Genomic DNA, 18406 nt, shown 5'->3' with positions numbered 1-18406 from the left:
ACTTTCACTTTCACAATGCAACTTTCAATGCAACTTTCACAACTGTACATCCAATTTTTATTACAACAGAGTGAGGTCTTGTGGCTGCCATTATCAGAGGTATTTTCTGTACAGCTACATATTAAACTTTTGTGAAAGTAACCAAAACCCATTAGTCACTAGCATATTTCTTACTACTGTACTGGCCAAGGATTACTTCAATACTTATTTTAATGGATTGCTCAGCTATGAACGATTTTAAGGTTAGAGGTCTTGCAAGAGCCCTTTTATAAGCTTTCTGAAATCTAATCTATCACTAATTTCCATATGTCTCACACAGTACTAGGCTAATGTAATGCATCACCACATAAATCCATCCCTGAGAAAATTATCCTGTGTATTACAAAAATTCAAAGCATTGTTCTTAACTACGTGTGCTTTTTTCAGATGTCTCACTAGTTGAGACATAAGCTTAGTGTGTTAAAGATTTTTTTTCCTTAATGATAGCTGGAATAGGAAGACGACACCTGGCAGTTTAGATTTTGCATGTCAGCAAATGTCACAGACAGAAGTGGCTTTTTTAATGACACCTCTTAATAGAGAACAACTACCTTCCTCCTCTTGTATCCCCAGACTGAATTTTTGGCCCCAGTTCTAGTGTTTTTCATCCCACAAGCCAACCTGCTTCCTCTAGCACCATGTAAAACACTGATGTGACTCCTTTGCTCTTTCATCATTGATTTCCCCAAATAATTTTGCCATTCTCTACTACCCAGGATGTACAACCACCAGTCTAAGCATCAACAGTGCTCTCCTGATGTGCTGCAGATAGGTTGGTACAGAGCTGATGGAGCACAGCAGCAGTATCGTCACCTTGTTGGCTCTCCAGCCATGATCTCCAGCAAAGGAGACGGGTAACAGAGTCATCCAACTAATTTTGTTACGTACCACAGCTGCGTGCTGAGCTAAGGCCAGAAAGCTTTTTGCCTTCTCTATCCTTGGGTCACTAAGAAATTTCCTATAAATGGTGGGAGAAGGGCAACACGAGAAGCCAGGCCAGGTCTACCATGGTATATGTTATGTTAGGGGAAAGTTTGTGTCTGAATGCAGAGTCTAAGAGAAGCAGGCAAAAAGTTGATTTTATCAAGTGTAAGGAAAGCTTGAAAATACAAGCCTGTTAGCACCTCACAAAGTCAGTACAACACCTGCAAGAGTATAGAAGAGGAGATAAACAAACTGGAAAGGAAGCCTTGTTAGCACATTGGTAAAAAATATGGTAATGGAAAAAAAAATCTCATGTGGAGTTGTATGCAATGATTGTGGCAAGAGAAATCATTATATCAAAGCCTGCAGACAAGAAAAGACAAGAAAAAAATATACACTCTGTTAAGTGAACAGTGATTCAGACACAGAGACTGTGCAAGTATCTGACATTACCCCAGCAAAACTGCAAAAAATTGTTTACCTTAAGCTATCTTCAGATGCAAGAACTGGCCCCACGCAGCCCCCTGGGAAGCAGCACACTGCGGAGGAGCCTCGGCACGTTACCTGCAGGGAATTTGAGTAACTTCCCCAGGAGTAAGTAAGTTTAATAGTCTGTAATGCAGCTGTATCACATCTGTACTACGCCAAAGCAGATTGTAAAGCAAAGCTGAGCCAGCAGTTCAGAATTAAAGGTGGCTGTGGAAAGCAAAGGCAGACATGAATTTACAGAGAAACCAAAGGCCTCAGAAAACACCTTTTAACTGATTCTTTGTTTTAACCTAATATGCCTGTCACCTTGAAGTCCTTGAATACCATCACCAGTACAGCTGCACTGTACGTGAGAGGAGTACAAAATTTACCTGTGGCTGGCTAAGTATCACCAGTATTCAAGGCTGCTTGGTGCTTCTGGGTGCTGAGGTATTTCAGGTATTTCTGAAATTATGAGTTGCCCAGGCAGCTGGGCTCTTCTCCTCACCAGCAGTGAAGGTGGTTACTGTCTGAAAACAAACTTTGTTGAGGCTTGCAATTGGGAGGACTCTCCCCACAAGGTTATTTAATGCAAGTGCCATGACAATTCTTAAAATTGCAAGCTGTTGGCCAGGTTTCCCAAGCCAATATGTTTCCAATAAGAAGTGCTTGTTTTATTTACAGGTTACCATTAATGACAAGATTTGCATCACATTATTAAACTAATATTGCTGAGAATGATGTGACCAGAATAACTATTCATGCCTCATGGCCATAAGTTATTTATGCTGACCCCACCTCTATCCCTCCCCCTGTACTGCCTCATCTGTGCTGACATTTCTTCATGAATATTTAAGGTAATGTCTGCTCTCATCTCTTGTTCAAAATCAAACACAAGCACCCTGTATAGCATGATGGGCATTTGCTATCCAACACACACCAACATGCAATGAATGTTGGCAATTAATGGATACAGCGCTAGTTTATTTGCTGAAAGGTAATCCTTGCAAGTCTGCTGTGGGGTGTGGGCTGTATAACTCACCAACAAGCCTTTAGAACTTTACCTGGAGAGTGAATGCAAAATTGGGACCCTGTTACAGCTTTTCCTTATTTAAGTACAGAAATATTTGATGGGGCAGGGGGTTAAGCAGTTGTGGTGTCATCAAATGTGAAGGGTACCTGGTTGGCTCAGCATCTGGTGGTAGATTCACCATTCAGAACATGAGTGTGAGCAAGGGCTGAGCCTTTCGGAGAGCTTCCCTCCATCCCAGGGTTGTCTCAGGAGTTTGTCTTTTCTATAAGGGCAGCTTTGCTGCTGGTGTGCAGGCGCAGCTCTCTGCCTGTTAGCCAAAGAAATTACAGCAGAGCTCATTCCTCCACGAATGCGCTGACCTTGCGTGACAGAGTTGGTAGCGAAAGACATTTCAAGACGCTCCTGAATGGGGACAGCAGGTCATTTGTTTCTTTTTTTTTTTTTTTTGAATCGACACCTCACTGCCTGCAGGGCCATGTATTATGCCACTGTTAAACCTTCTCACGCAATAGATATACGCAAAGCAAATTCTGTGCAGCTATGTTTGTGTGTTCTTCTCATTGCGATCTCTTGGACATATTCCTGGCCTATGATCAGGCTGTCAAAAACACAGTAATCTGGCCCCAGTACCTGTGAGGTTTGTGCTGCAGAGCTACCAGGAGATGCACATGATGTAGGAGGGACGGGGGCACCAGGGTTGCTGAGAGCACCTGCCTTTGCCACACAGCTGTTTAGCAGAGCACCACACATGAAAGCAATCTTTATTCTGCTTCTGTACAGGCTGGGTGAGGTATTTGAAATAATTCAGCCTGCAAAATAAGGACAGGCTTGAGGCAATGGGGCTGTCACACTCACAGGACACTCTGTCCTGCCACATCCTCCCTGGCTTTGCCTGCTCTGCCTGAAACCTCCATGGACTTTGATGTACCCCAGGCTGAGTCATGGCTCTGCTCCCTCCTTGTCCATGGGGATTCTGTCAGAGCTGCGTGGAAATGGGATTGCCCCAGGGTGTTCCTGAGAGCAGTAATAAAGATGCTGAACACCCTGCAACTCCCCCCTGCATGCCACGTCTGCTTTGTCCTCATCATCCAGCATCACCCTGGCACTGGGCTGAGTTTACTGCTCATCTTTGTCAGGATGCATGCCAGCGAAAGGGAGCGGGTTCTGCCAGCTTTCCAAAGCCTTTGCATGTTTTAGGCACTACAATGAAATGTCAACATTTAGGCAAAACACTCTAAGTGTGTGTGTGTCCCACATCTCCATTTTCCTACCATAGCTCAGTCAGGTAGGAGCCCTGTTCCTTCGTTCTGGCTTGCTTTTCACTCTCTGTAAGTGGAAAGTGGGGTGTCACAGGACCATTTGTGGTGGAGGGAACAGCTCTCCTCCATCTCCTCATGCTTTCTTGGTTCATTTGTTGCAGTGACTCTTGCCTGGAGAGCGCTCCCTGCATTTGAAAAGCTCTCCTTGCATATAACCCCCCGGAAACACCACTGTGAGTAGCTTTACCTGTTACACAAATTACACCAGCTTGTTGCAAGACTTGGAGAGTTTTCATCACCACTGGCAGTATCAGAGAAACGCCACCGTAATTTTAGCTGCAGGCAAAGTCACCCGGCTACTGCCCTTGGGCTATGTTGGGACACAGGCAGGAGCCATGCAGGTGACAGCCACACTGAGAGTGGGGACATCCTTGTGTGCCATTGTGACCATGGGCTCTGGCTGTAATGTTACTGTCTGTTCAGAACATCCTCTAAATAAAATCCTGTGTATTGTTCACAATTTTTACATCTGGGGACTCTCCCAGGGAACCTCCCATTATGCCTTTGGTAGAAAATAAATACTGTAAGTGCTCCTAAGAGTATTAATGATATAACACCTCTGTTGTGCAAACCCATTAATATTCTCTCACATTAAGTTTGGCTTTTGCTATATTCAGATGCTGGACAAAGCAGACATTCTCCAGGGTGCTTCATATGTGTATTCAGGAGCTAAACAATAACCTGCATCATTTCTGTCGTTGCAAATATTAATTTCAATGTATTTGAGAAATCATGATCTTCAAAACATACAAACAAAAGTTAGGGGGGTTTTGTGGTTATATAGTTGAAATATGCATGTAGAAATAACTGGAAAGTGTTCTGGTGGATGGTCTCAGCTTGTCTCCCTTTTAAAGGGAAATAGCGAAGGAACTAAAGGCCAGTTTGAACCTGCAGAGGATCTAACGAGATGTTGGCACTCAACACTAGAGTTTGCAAAACAGTATGTTCTGTTTAACTTAAAAAAATATTCATTGCAGACAGTGATACAGTGAACTTGCCAGATGAGAAGGAGATTCCTTTACCCAAACAGTGATCAGACATCAGAACAGGCAACCTCCTCGCCTTCAGCGTGTTTTATTCACAGCACAGTCTGCAAATCCTCTGTGCTGCTTTGCTGGCATAAAGAGCCATCAAGTGATGAAGAGCTTCAGGAGAGGCCAAGTGAGGCATGCTGTGGCATTTCAGAGCCTCTCCCCGTTGCTCACCAGTCCCCGGGCAGCAGCAAAGCTGGGCACTGCAGACGCCTGGCTCTGCTCCAGCTCAGCCTTTGCTGGCACCCTGCACCATACAGCAAGTGAGAGCTGGTGCCAAATGCACTATAGCACAACCTGCTGTTCTCTTGTTCTCTCCATTACAACTGAGATGTTTGAAACGTATCCCTGCTTTTGTTCACCGGCATGTTGGCAACAAGGTACGGAATCTAGGAGAGCATCACATGGGGCGTAACGACAGGGTAAATGTTATTTTCGTGACCAGCTGGGTAGATGAAGGGAGAGCAGTGGGTATTTTTTACCTTGACTTCAGCAAGACTTTTGACACTGTCTCCCATAACACCCTCATAGGAACCTTAGGAAGTGTGGCTTAGGTGAGAGGACAGTGAGGTGGATTGTGAACTGACTGAACAGCAGAGCTCAGAGGGTCATGATCAACGGCACAGAGTTTAGTTAGAGGCCCATAACTAGTGGTGCTCCCAGGGGTCTGTGCTGGGTCCAGTCCTGTTCAACATAGTCATCAACGGCCTGGATGATGGCACAGAGTGTAACCTCAGCAAGGTCACTGACGATACCAAGCGGGGAGGAGCGGCTGATACACCAGAAGGCTGTGCTGCCGTCCAACGAGACCTGGACAGGCTGGAGAGCTGGGCCGAGGGGAACCTCATGAAATTCAACAAAAGCAAGTGCAAGGTCCCGCACCTGGGGAGGAACAACCCCCCACACCAGGACAGGCTGGGGGCTGACCTGCTGGAAAGCAGCTCTGCTGAGAAGGACCTGGGAGTGCTGGTGGGCAGAAAGGTGACCCTGAGCCAGCACCGTGCCCTTGTGCCCAAGAAGGCCAACGGTGTCCTGGGGTGCATAAAAAGGAGTGTGGCCGGCAGATCGAGAGAGGTTATCCTCCCCCTCCACTCTGCCCTAGTGACACCACAGCTGGAGTGCTGTGTCTAGTTCTGGGCTTAAGCAAGTCCAGCGGAGAGCTACCAAGATGATCAGGGGACTGTAGCATCTCCCTTATGAGGAAAGGCTGAGAGACCTGGGTTTGTTCAGCCTGGGGAAGAGAAGGCTGAGGGGGGATCTTATCAATGCTTATAAATATCTACAGGGTGGGTGTCAAGGGGATGGGGCCAGACTCTTTCCAGTGGTGCCCAACGACAGGCCAAGGGGCAACGGGCACAAGTTGGAACACAGGAAGTTCCACCTGAATATGAGAAGAAACCCCTTCCCTGTGCGGGTGCCAGAGCAGGGGCACAGGCTGCCCAGGGAGGCTGTGGGGTCCCTTCCCTGGAGACATTCACACCCCGCCTGGACGCGTTCCTGTGCCCCTGCTCTGGGTGTGCCTGCTCAAGCAGGGGGTTGGACGAGGTGATCTCCAGAGGCCCCTTCCAACCCCTGCCATTCTGGGATTCGTTAAAACGTATTAGCATATTAGAGAAGACGGTCAGAGTATAAGAGGATTTTTCTGTCCTCCGTCAGTTCTTCATTACTGGAGACATTAATCAAAAAACAAACCGACCCCTCCTTCCCAAAATGTTACTCACATCTTTCATTCTCCTTCCTGCTGCAGTCTGTGAGCCTTCAGCTTGCTGGTATGCTTCAGGTGATTTTTAAAACATCAGATGGTAGCCATGGATAGTTAACACTACAGGTTTCCTAGCACAGGGACCACCTTCCTCACTACACACCACCTAAATGCAGAAATCTTCACCTGTGAGATGGTCCCGTGGAATTGTCACGAGAGAGCAGCTTGTGAGCACTGTTCTGTGCAGTCATGCATAATACTTCACATCCCTAAAGCATCTGGAAAAAAGGCAGAGAGTCTCCCCTTTCAGAAATGGGAGAAAGAAATCTTCTAAGCCTGAAGGACAGAAAGACAAGCAGTGGGCAAGGGCAAATGATGCACAGGGAAATAATCACCCAAACTTAGGAATCAAGAACCTTGAAGGAAACCGAAAATTGAGCTTGGATAATTTTCCAATTCATTAACTGTTGAAATGGAGCAAATTCCACATCTGGACCTGGCTTCATTAAATTGTAGATTTGAGTCACATTGACCATCCTACTGCCTAAGCCCATCCCTCTCTAACCAGACTAGGAAGCCCATCAGAGAGGCAGTCGTTCAGCACTGCTGTCCCATTGCAGACATTCCCGTCAGGCAGCTCCAAGTTGCAAATCCAAGATTTACTACCAGCCTTTTGAACGCAGCTCTGCTTTTCAAAACCACAGCAGACCACATTACCTCATGTGCTGAAATCCTGGAGGTAAAAAAAGCATCCTCTGCCTCCACAGCGCAAACATAACTTGGAAATGCTGCAGCTTCTGCTCTTTGATCCCACTGAGATAGTCTGGAAATGCTGCACTGTGGCAGTGCTGGGCAATGAGGAACAGACCCAGAGAACCAGGTTGCAACAGGGCAATTGGCTGTTAGGCTGTGCAGCATGTAACTGTCTCCATGATTTCTGACAGCTCAAAAAGTTTGTGGCCAGGAGGGCAAAAAAAAAAAAAATAAAAAAAAAAATATATATACATACATTTAGTCACCCTCGGTCCGTATTTAGGTGCCTACATACATACATTGCCCACTTTCCAGCTGGGACAGACAGGATTTCAGTTGCAAGGAATCAAGCTTAGCAGGATGCCCACACGTTTCAGCATCCCACACACTTAATACCCATGATTGTTACAACATAGCAACTAGTCTGTAATTAGAACAGACGTTGCCAGAGCTGCCTTTGTATTACTTATGAGCCATGCTACTGAAATATTCTTTATTCATTATCCAAGTCCTTTTCATTTCAGTGCCAGCCATCACCATGTTGCAGGCTATGTAGGACTCTGTCAGTCTTGTCAAAGCCAAGTGTTTTCTGATAGGGATCTTCATATTTAATCTGGCGAAGAGTTACTTTACAAAAGAGTGAGATCAAACAGGTTCGTCTCTGCACAAAAGAAGAAAGAAGAACTTAAATGTGTTTCAAAGTAAGGGATTTTCTCCTTGTTGCTTTTCCAGGCACACATCTACAGTTAGAAGAACCACTTTCAAACTTGGCTTAAATTGTTCTGTCAGTTAATTAAATATTTGTATTTTAACGCCTTCCTAGTTAACTAGTGAGGGAAAAAGCTCATGAAAAACTCAAACTGAATACAAAACTTTTTTTTCATCTTTAATATAATGTATGGAACAGAAAGGGGGAAATGTAGCTGAAATATTTTATGACAAGAAAATAAAAAGTAATACCAGAAAATTCCTTTGGGCAGATTCTGTTCTAGGCCACTAGTATTTACTAAGATGGGGTTTTTTTATTCACCATGTTATTAAATCACTGGATTGGAAAGTCCTTGGGTCATTTCAAACCACTGTCTCATTGATTTCTTATTCCTAAAGCATCCTTAATATAGGTCTGTCATTAGATTGTCATCCCTCGATTTCCTGCAGCAGTGGGCTAATTATCTAAATGTTCTTGCTGTTGAAGAGGAACACTGACAGATTAATACAGGCCCCAAGATCAGGTTTGTAAATAAATGAGTAGGTTAAAAAAAAAAATGACATCATCAGAAAAGTTCCCGTAAAAAACACAGAAGAAAATGAGAGCCTCGGCTCGCCGTTTCCCAGCTTGTGCCCAGCCAGCTGGATGCAGGGAGCACACAGGGACTGCAGCGTGGCAGGAGAGCATCCCGCTGCTCAGCAGCGCCCTAGGGTGCTGAACTACTGCTGGTTTAAAGACTGTAAATTTTGGTGCTTTAGATTGCATCTATTATTTCTTGCTGCTAGAATGCCAGCTGCAGACAGAAGTGTCTCCCCTGAGTCTAATATTTTATGAGAATTATGTTTTTCTATCCAGTTAATTTAATAATCTCATCATGTGTTGCATTTCTAAAAGCTTTTAAAGTTTTTCTTGAATGTCACTATTTTTTCCAGATTTAGTTGTATACGCTAAAGACTCAGTTTTACTCAAAATGGAATTCATTGGGTTGTGTTTTGGAAAACACAGTCTCAAATGCATCTGCTTCTGGAGTTGAAAGAGTAGTTTCAATTTATTTCTGAAGTTTCTTGAATCCCTTTTCACTGAGCGTACAACCTTTGCCCTGCAAACAGAAATCTCTACGCTTTCCTGTTTCGTACATATAACTGGTTAATGTCTTCTAACTTTATTCTTCTGCTTCTGTTTTCTACTCCTTTTTACTCCGTGTTAATTTACTTAGCATTTCTCTTTAGCCTTTGGAAACCTGCTGTATCTATGCTTCAAAGAGCAACCACTCTCCCTCCCAGATCTGCACCACAGCTGGAGCACGTTTTCTGAGCCATGCAAGCACTGGAGAAAGGAAAAGGCCAACCCTGGTACCTCTTGGTGCAACACTGGACCAATGTAACAAGATTACTGACGTTAGGGATGCCTGAGACAGGCCTGTAACGTATTATCTGTGTCAGAGGAAATCAAACTGCAGCCAGGAATAATCTTTGAACTATTCAGTTTAGCAATCTAATTATTTCCCAATTAAAAAAGGCATGGCGGAAAGGCAGTACAGAATGCTATCAAGAAGACAGAAAGAAAACTTCTAAAACATTAACCTAGAAATAAAACTAAATTTCTATTTTTAAGCTGAATCAATTTTTTTTTTCCCCATGTCATCTGTCTTCTTCCTTTCAATAAAAATCTCTGGGTGCATCCATTTCTGAAAGCACAAAAACCTGGTGCTAGAATGTACTTACTGCCTTTCAGGAGAAACTGAACGCAGTGGCATCATTTCCTTCAAGCATTACAGACCTGGAAAAACACATCCACGTCTGTATGGGGAATGCACCGGCTCCTTATCCCAGGTCAAAACCCAGTGGCCGTGCCTTGCCAAGGAGCTGAAAAGTCTGGGCTCTACGCTGCCCAGAAGATGAAGGTGGATGACTTGCCCCACATTGGAAGACCCAAATTCATGTCACACAGGCTACCAAACCCTGACACGTTGCAGCATGGACTGAGCACGTTGAGGGTCACGCTTCTCACCTCGCTCCCGTGCTGCAACCAGCCTGCACACAGAGAGGGCCTCCTCGCCACTGGGAATGTACTGCGGCATCGGTACAACAGGGAGGGATGGGGCCAAAGCAACTCGGATGGACCACCAGGGGGGCAGCCGAAAAAGTGCTGCTCTTACTCAGGTTTTTTTCTTCTTTTTCTTTTCTTTCTTCTGCAGATGCTTTTGACCAGCACTAAAGCACATGTGCCTGGCTAAAGACCTGGTGGTCAGCTTAGGGCATCATTAGGCTTAGGCAAGGAAAGGTAGGCAACTAAACGGTTCAGCTGCAGGAACGATTGCAGCTGCTCTTCCCAGATCATGGCTGAAGGAGTTTAAAATAATGGAAAATTACTACTTTTGAGAGCTAGAATAAGCTTCTCTATAGCAGTAACAGACACTAAATTGTAAATTTGTTCATTAACTCATCTTGCTACAGAAGAAATGGGGTTTCAGAGGGAATTCAGAAACGATTTCTTCCACATGAAAAATTTGTGCACTTAATTTGTTGCAGTAAACCACCATTCTGAATGCTGAGGAGCTCTGTGTTAGCCAGATGATGAAAAAGCATCTGCCTTAAGTGCTTTTTTCTCCATTTAACTAGTAAAATATTTCCATTTCAGCGATGACATGAAAAGCACAGTGGAGAAAATCACAGAAGAAGACAAATGCCCAGTTTTCTAACCAGGGCTTTAGAGAGAAATAGCTGATACTGCCAGATTCAGCACAAGAGAAAATGGAGAATCCTTTTACAAAACTTGTTACAATGAACAAATACAGTAAAAGCATTTTGGAGGAGCATATAGCACACAAGTGGGATTTCAAAACAACATAAGGGACTTACAGTTACAGAGATACATCTCTTTCATTACCCAAACTGTTAGACTTGTCTTGGATGTAAAAACAAACATTGACAATGGAAGGATTTAGAGTCTGAAATCTGAGTCTGGTTTCCATAGATTTCCAGATATTCAGAATAAGAAGGTAATTGGAAACTACAGCCTCATAATTGTGCCTAACATTGTCTGTGAACTTTGATAGTGTCTTCGTCACTGAAACTCCCTCCAATAACACACATGCAAGATGCAGCTACCGTCAAAGAGGAGACAGCAAGGCGAGTTTGGGCTCACTTGGTACAATTCTGGTGCAGCACAAGAGGTATTAAGGACCCTGGCTTTTTTTCTTTAAACCGTGTCTGAGATGCTGGGCTTTGACCCTGTTTATTTCATGTAGAATATGCCTTTTTAAAATGAATTCTGACTAAAATATTATTAAAGACTTTTCCCAACTGGTCTTTCCTTTTCCCCTCCCTCCAAATACTCAGTTCTCATATAACACCCGACACCTTCCTGCATATAAAAATACCTTATTGAATTTGAAGTGAAATCTTAAAAGTTTTAATTGCTCAGAGCCTTGGGAGGCCCCAGCCCCATCTGCAGCAGGAATGCATTCAAGGATCCAGCTGCTGGATTAATCCCACGGCTAAATGGAAGGATCCAAGGTTCAAATTGAAGAGGCTTGGAATAACCACGTCACTGAGCCCAGAAGTCCTTATGATCAGTGGTGTCTGGCAGTGGGCTCTCCCCATGGATTGGTTACTGCAGTCCTCTTCCCTCCATTAAGGTCCGTGTTCAGTGCGTAATTGCCCCTGCTGTTGCACTGTGTGGAACAGACCTGTAGACCAAAATTATCGGGACTAACCTAATTATTGTGCCAAGGCTTTAAGAGCTGAGAAAATGGATGACTGCAGAGCATATTTCTTTTTCCTGAAATATTTTGGCAGAGTTCTGAGCACAGAAAAGGCACCATTCCCAACAATGATCAGAAGGGGCAACTGCTATCCTCTATTTATCCTTCATAGTTAACACAATATTTTGGGCTTAATCACAGAGTGGCAAGCTCTCTTGGCTTTGCAGATGTTGTTTAGCTCTTCTCCCTAGTGCACATAACACATGGAATTGGAGAACCAGCACTTACAAATGTTCACATATTAAAGATGTAATATAGAGAAGAAATGAACATTAATATGAGGGAACCCTGACTGAATCCTCTGCTCCTTTAGGGGAGTTTCCAAAGCCTTTATCTGCATTTCAATATATTATCTTGCTGTGAGACAGTGTCTTAGCGAGGGGCTTTGTACTGTTCTCTGGAGGAATGAACTTTGTCCCCATAGGAAACTATCCATAGATATCAAAGCCAGCATGCAGATCTGTAGCTTCATTATCTGCTTTAGCAGCTACAAGTATCACAAGGAGAAACCACGGAGGGATATGTGTGTATGTATATAAATGGCCAAAAAAGCAGAAAGCCACATTTGTCAGAACTTTTTGCTGTAATGGGCAAAATGTTGTTCAAAATTGGTTACCGAGCATACCCATCTGATCACTACTTATAATTTCAAAACACTGTCCTGGTTATACCCTGCACACTCTGCTTAGCAGCCATCTCGAAGCAGTCAGGATTTTCTTAGTAAGGAGAAATCAGAACATGCCAATTCATTTACCTGTGTGCTACAAGCTTTGCCATGATCTAATTGCATCTAGCCATCAGAGTTGCTTGAGTTACAGAAAGCACGAGATAGTGTCAGGGAAGAAAATGTGTCTTGGAAAAAGTTACAGAAGTGATCTTGTTGGAAATAGCTGAGCAGCATGGATAATGGGAGTCCTCCTGAAATGTCAGCGGTTTGAGCAGGGACTCTCAGACCAATGCTGGGACAGTTCAGCCACCCTTTGCCATTTAAATATTACCACAACAATTCTGCAAGTCTCTAAATTAAAAAAATAATGAGCAGCACATAGAAGTTAATCATTGGCTTGTACTGGGAAAGCAGCTAGCCAAAATATAAAGGACCTTTAGAGTGTCACAGAGATATTTTTGACATAGTAATGACTAGTGGGAAGGGTTTATGTTTGCCTCTGTTCTGCTGCCAGCCTAATCAGATCAGCGCTGCTAATAAAGCATATTTCCCTCTAGCTGGGTTCAAGGTTGCAAAAGTGTGTGCAGCTCAAGTTGGGGCAGAGAGAAGCAAACAGTTGCCCCCATACCGCTCTTCACAGGTTTCAGGAGAGGGATGACACTGATTTTTAGGAAATTTAGGTTCAAATCCTGACCAAGATCCACAGAGGCACAGATGAATGGGATGAGCCACTGCTGAGCCCTCTTTCACCCTCCTTTGTTAAGCTTTGCCTATGCAGAGGGCAGCTGCTGTAGGGCCCTGCCCAGCCGTGTTCGTGCAGAGGAGCTCTAACCTCAGCACGGCCCCGGACGAGAGGGGTGTCTGTGTGACTGATCCCACCGTCCTTTCTGTCTGTGGCCTGGACCAGTCCTGCCTGGGCACCCTCCAGGCATGCATACTGGCTTAAACTGCCTGTGCACGACATTCCCAGCAAAGCTGATGTTTTTGTTTTATTTCATTTCCCTAAATCACTACTAAGACTGGTTTTATCAAGTACCTTTTGCTAGTCTAATAAAATACTGTTATCATTTATGAAGGAAAGCCAGATGCACAGCCGATGAAGCTGTCCAGGAGAGTGCTGGTGACAACACTGCAGATACACTTAGATGCAATCAATTTATGATAACGACGCTGAGCAAAGGAGCAGATGTGCCAATCTCCCAGCACGCGTTTGGATACTGCGTCTCCTGACACCTTTAATCTCCTCCTTTCCACCACCTTTAGCTGTGAATTTAGCCTGTCACCAGGCTGCGGGTTATCCAGCACAGACAGTAGTCACACCTTCCTCACCATGCACTGACGGTGAATAGCAGGCGATGCTTCGCTGCATGCGAAGGCAGGCTCCTGCCGTGCTTCGCTCAGTGAACAGATTAATTTTTTCTTGTTGACGGCCCTGAGACAGTTTACTCTTGCTTCTGTGTTGGGATGGATGTCAGTTTGTATGACTACAAGGACTGGCTTACTGCAGAAAAGCAGGTATCATGCTGATTTTCTTTAAGTGTTCCTAAGTGGCCTCTCATACAAAATATAAATTACCTAGTCCGCTGCTTTCCTGACAAATACCTTTTCTAGCTTTTATATTGCACAGTTGTAAATACATCATTTGGTGTGGTACATGTAGAGTCTGATTATAGATCTTTCCACCAGCAGTATTTCATCTTACAAAAAGTGGAGTATTGACAAAATATGTAGTCTTTGAGGTCAGGTGTGGTGACCAGCTGGTCTGAACTGATCACTTAAAGGAGGAAGAGTCCCATAGAAATTCAGGTGCTTTAGAACCATCACACTACCTTGGCTCAGTTTTCAAGAATACCTGGCCACCCATAGTTTTTATTATGCCTGAATTTAGTAGTATGATGGACACCAAGGCTATGTGATATATTGTCTTATGGTCGTGGTAAAATTAAAAATGACACCATAAATATTGTGCCTGTGAGTTATGGCATTTAGACTCGCTGTGAGCCAGCTTTGAAAAAGCAACTCAACAAGTTACATCATGCCTTTGGGTTTTTACCTAGTGAGGGTTTCTAACCCCAAGAGCTGCCCCGTGCACCCTCCCTGGCAGGGCCACGCTCAGCACGGCTCCTCAGCAGCTGGGCAGTAGCTGTCCGGGCTTCACATCTTGTTCCCCCAAACACCTGGAAATGGATTTGCTCTCAGGAAAACTTAAACACAGCACCTCCAAATTGCACTGGGGCTCCTTTGATGGGACCAAAGTGCCAGCAGAACATTCTGGCTCCATCTCCCTGAAGATTTTGCTACAGCTCTGTCACCCAGGATTTCCCAGGTACAAGGCTGTGATGTGGTCCCTTTGCACACTTCCCCTTTCCACACTTGCTAGCCTGAAAGAGCCCTCTAATATATATTGATTGACCAAAAAACCACCAGGCTCCAACATATTGGTAAAAACAGCAGATGATGCCTGGGAACAGGGAATCACCGATGCCATTAAGGGGATTTCATGTGCTTCATCGTCATTTCTGAAGATGAAGCTGAGTTGTCTATTTAGATGGGTAACATGATGGGGTCACACATAGTGTATAATCCTACTGTAGCTGCCCCAACTATGTCACATTCATTAAGTCAAAGGTTATTTTGCCTTTTGTGATATCTTACACTAGTCCTAAGGATAGGACGAGGGAAAAAAAAATGCCCGTTTTGCACATCACTCGCTATTAAGCTATGTCTGGTTACATCACATCAGTTGACACAATGTAAACCAATGTAAGCAGATAAAATGTGACACAAATGTCACGTTGCATCAGATTTTAAAGAAGTTGGCAGCTTTTACACCATGGATGGAAAATACCGAGTTCAACCATCACACCTGTAGGCCTTCAGGATAAAGCAATGCTAGCCACAAACCGCAATCTATGTTTGCATATTCTAATAGCATATTTCTAGCTTATGAAGCAACCATTTTTACTCTCTGTTATGCACCTATTCCTTCTCAAAACACATACAAACACAATGAGGGCTAACCTTGACAAAGCATGCATCAGCAGGGAATTCATCTACTGAAAAATGGACAAAACATAAAGCCTGTCTCAAAAAACCACCAAAATCAATAGCAAACTTTCTATTGATTCAAACAGGAAATAGATCAAGGTCTCTGTGCCTCAGTAAATATTTTTACTGTACAACTAATCCCCCATTAGAAGGAAATGCATAGTTTTTTGTAGGCTGGGGTGGGGAAAGCAGAGCAAATTTTATGTAACAGAGCACAGTTTACAAAGGCGAGGCAGCACTTAGGTGATGTATCAAGTGCTGATACCGTGTTTGGTCTTTTGCTGTTTCCTTCATTTTCCACTCACACAGAAATCTTGCACTGAGGAAAGAGCAAGCCTGTTGTTTCCACCAGCAGCAGGACCATGACTCATGTACATGTCCCTCCTAGCTACAGCTGGCAGAGAAAACGTGGTACCTGGGCATCACAGAGCCCACTGGGCACTGGCCACCTCCTCACCCAGCTTCTGGAGCAGAAAACAGCCCTGGGACCTTTGGAACTCCCCTACCCATGGTTTCTAAACTAGTCACTTCAGAGCCGCATCATGTAGGAGCTACAGAGGGGCCTGACAGTCCTCTGCAGAAATTCCCCTTAGCCAAGGCTGCAGCTTATATCAATCACTTTCAGCAGCCTGAGGGTATTTATCATGCAGTGGGTAGGATTTGGTAGGATCCAGCCTTTACAGTAGATTATTGTCATGTGGCTGGGAACTCTTGTGCCACACTGATCACGCCCTGGTAACACAGTTGGTCGATAACTTGTCATAAACAGAAGCCAAGTCAAAATGACAGGATTGCAGGCTGACAAAGGAAAGAAAACAGAAAAGAGCCAGCATCAGTACTGCCTGCATTCCTCACGTATCATCTGCTCATCAGCACACTGCCTGCACACTGCAGCAGGGAGCTGCAGCAGCGCAGGGACGGCATGAGCTGGCTGAGGCATTCTGCCCCCCAGAATACATCACCTGCATGATTTTCTTACATGCTGACCTTCTTCTGTTCACAATATTATGTATACACCAGAAAAATTTCCCTTCCTTGGTTTGCATGTCTTAGCGTGAAAGAAAAAGGACCGGCATCCCTGCAGGGGTAGGAATGCTGAGCAGTGAGCTGAAAGTGCTTGTCAGAGGTGGCAGGGATTAGAAGGACATTGCCAAGTGGTTCTCTATACCATGTGGTTCTCTATAAACTTTCAGTAACCTCCTCCTTGGCTTTGTGTCCATCACATAATAATGCTTCAGGAGAGGAGTTCTGTTTAACACTCCTTTGCATATCAGATCTTGCTCTGCCATGCCACTCATTTTGCTATGAACCTTCCCTTGGCGAGAGCAAAGGCTCATCTCTTGATGGCTTTTTTATCCTAAAGGTTCTAACAGCTCCACTCCCCAGCCCAGTTCTGGGGGAAAGGAGCACTCACAGGGACACGCAGAGGCACAGTTTTACAATTGTTGAAGTAATGTTCAACTAAGATTTTTGGTATATTAGAAAAGGTATCTGTGCTCTTTTCCAGGCTCCCCACAGTAGCTGCTGTCAAGGGCCGGCTGCACAGAAGAGAGACCACATCGCTGAGGCCATTACTGCCCAGTGAGAATTTGTCTTTGGCATGGAAACGCCAATAAAGGGCAGTCAAACAAATCAGACATTTTCTCTGAAGTGAAAACATTTCCAGCTTATCCTCTTGATCCCTCAGATTGTTATTCATCATGTGTGCAAGAGCAGTGCCTGTGGATGGGCCCAAGCAAAGGTATTAATTCGACAATGAATCCAGCACTTTACCAGTAGACTAAGGCTCAAACTGCAAAATTATTAATCTCAGAACCTGTTTATAAGTAAAGAACAGGTATCTTGAAGTTGGTAAACTTTTAGAAACACCATGGTGACAGGTTCTGTCTGAAAGGTTTGATATGAATTTTAGCCACTGTATAAATATTGACGGGTTTAATGCTTAGCACTGCAGACTTAATCTCCTTAGCAGGTGTATTTCCAGATCTAGAGCTGCGCTGAGTGTAAGGTCCCCGCACCCCGACATGGTGACAATGCGGAGCGGCGCTTAAGGTGTTATTTAGAGGCATTAGTCCTTGACAGGAAAAAGTTAATTGACAGGTGTTCACAAATGTTGTGTACTTGAGCATGTCGGGGGAATTACCCAATTAATATAGTCTCAACCAAGCAGATTCGGGATCATTAAGAACCTCTGACACATTAAAGAAGGCATTGGGAAGGCACACAGTGAATGAGGATTCGTGTGATCACTTTGCCCTTGTCGTGATGGGGGAAATGAGCTACCCTGCCACTGCCACTACACATCCATATCCCCTACAGACCCCCTGGAGACCTCTGCGATCAGGGTGAAAAGGAAGCAAAGAAGAGCAGAATATCAACGTGAGTGCTTATCTTTAGGCCCTGATCTTCTGACCAGCTCTTCTGAGAAGGGCTGTGCCCAGAGAGGCTCAGAGCCCATCTCCACCAGCCAGACACGGAATTTCTAACTCCTTTTCTTCAATGTCAAAGCTAACTGCACAAAGGACATACAATGTAGAGAAAGACCCGATTTTACTGACACTATGAAGGATTAAGGAATCAAGACAGCAAAAGAATATAAAAAAACCCAGTACATCAGTTTGCTTTGTTTTCTGGCTTCTGGATGGCTCCTGTTTATTCCACCCATACATCTCAGTTCACCTTTAGATAACTTCACTGATGAAAGTTTATTCTCACTTTTAAAATAAAGAATTTTTTAACCTAATTGCTGAAGTTAATGAGCTACCCTGCAAATTTTCTATTTTGAATCAGACTTCCAGTCTGTCCTGCCAAACCAAATTCTTTGACCTAATTTCTAACAATAAATTCCCTCCTGAAAGCTGAAGACAGCCACACCAATCCATACTGTCCAGCCTGCTGAAACTGGGTTTTTATAATGAAAATATGCAGAGCCTTCAGTGACGGTGAC

The 18406-nt window shown here is 44.2% G+C and overlaps 1 long non-coding RNA gene across 1 annotated transcript; it reads left to right on the top strand.

Annotated features, from left to right (window-relative positions):
• The first annotated feature begins 1 nt into the window (after position 1).
• LOC135315351 (uncharacterized) lies at positions 2-6078 on the top strand. Its single transcript, XR_010374805.1, has 3 exons — positions 2-1557; positions 2116-2288; positions 3885-6078. It is a non-coding gene; the product is annotated as an uncharacterized LOC135315351 (long non-coding RNA).
• The last annotated feature ends 12328 nt before the right edge of the window (positions 6079-18406 follow it).

Source organism: Phalacrocorax carbo, chromosome 11, assembly GCF_963921805.1.
Source record: "Phalacrocorax carbo chromosome 11, bPhaCar2.1, whole genome shotgun sequence".
Lineage (NCBI taxonomy): Eukaryota > Metazoa > Chordata > Aves > Suliformes > Phalacrocoracidae > Phalacrocorax > Phalacrocorax carbo.
The sequence above is the reverse complement of the archived record's forward strand: the minus strand, read 5'-3'. Positions and strand labels throughout refer to the sequence as shown.